At 35.3% G+C, this 1,346-nt stretch overlaps 1 non-coding gene across 1 annotated transcript; it reads right to left on the reverse strand.

The window, feature by feature from the left end:
* Nucleotides 1–953: 953 nt before the first annotated feature.
* On the reverse strand, nucleotides 954–1,097 carry LOC120100112 (U4 spliceosomal RNA). The gene has a single exon (XR_005499911.1). It is a non-coding gene; the product is annotated as a U4 spliceosomal RNA (small nuclear RNA).
* Nucleotides 1,098–1,346: the final 249 nt, after the last annotated feature.

The following is a 1,346-nucleotide window of genomic DNA, read 5'->3' on the forward strand; positions in this document are numbered from 1 at the left end:
TGGAGTTTCATCGTGGGCCAGTGATGTGGGCAAAGTTGGACAGAAGTGACAGTCTCTCTTGCCCTGCAGTCTCAGGATTGCCTGCACTTCTGGGTGTTTAGCCTTTCTCTCCCATGGGATTTCGGAGCAGATGGGCACACATTTATCCAATAGACATCTAGCATGCCAAATCCAGGGCATTTCCATTTGGGAAGCTGCATGTTTGTTGATACAAGCTTTTTGAATAGGGCAGAAAGAAAAAAAATGTGTGGTTCTCCTATATTGAAGCTATGAGGATATGAGGATGTGTTATTTTTTCCTATATAGAGAAAAAAAATTTGGGAGGAAGACAGAATACACACACACACACACACACACACACACACACACACAGACACCTCCAAGTTTAAAAAAAAAAGGCCAAATTACTTCTCACAGTAAAAAAAAAAACCAAAAGACCCAAAAATCCAACACTTGAGACCTTTTGATTGTGAGTTTCTTTAATTAATTCAGTTTGATTGTGAATGTCTTTAATTCAATATGAAAGTAAAATAATAACTAAATATCTGAATATATAATACTTCCTATCCAAATAACTTTAATAAGAAGTACTTACTTTGAAAATATTCATTAACTTGAAAAGTGTGTGCCTAAATGACCGTGTCTCACTAGGAACTTAAAGTGACTAAAAAGAGAATAAAATATAAAACGGGTGAAATAAATTTTGTTTTTATGTGGTTGAGTGTGCTACTGGCTCCCACGGGTGATGTAACTGTATTGGGCTAGATAGGACTCTCTTTTCAGGTTTATTAGAAATGGAATTGAAGCTGTTGTGACCTTTACGTAAAGTAACAGATAGAAAGTATAGTCCTTTTTTTTCTCTCCTATTTGGGAGTGATCAAAATGTATGATAAGCATTCTACAATTTGTTGTAAGTCTCTTGCACAATTTTAGGCCCCTGTGGGTAATAACTGAGTACCATACTTTAGCAAAAAAGCCAGGTCTGCAGCCCTCTTGAACTACTTCATAACAGAAAGATGCTCAGTCATGTTTTCAATTAACAATAATCACGCCTCGGATAAACCTCATTGGCTATGATACTGCCACTGCTCACAGCTGCTCAGTCATGTTTTAATGTATGGATTCACTAGAATCAGTACCTTTCTTCATGTTCAGACAGAAAAAGATAATTCATATTTAAGAGAAATAATGTAGTAATGTTAATAAAATACAATGACTATCTGTTAAAAGGGTCAAAGATGCAAGTCTGAAGTCTATAAGGAAATATATTGGATAAACAGAAAAAATATAAAATGATAGCAATAGGCAAATTTATGGGGAAATGGCTTGCTGATTATGAAATAAGA

Source organism: Rattus norvegicus, chromosome 1 (assembly GCF_036323735.1).
Source record: "Rattus norvegicus strain BN/NHsdMcwi chromosome 1, GRCr8, whole genome shotgun sequence".
Lineage (NCBI taxonomy): Eukaryota > Metazoa > Chordata > Mammalia > Rodentia > Muridae > Rattus > Rattus norvegicus.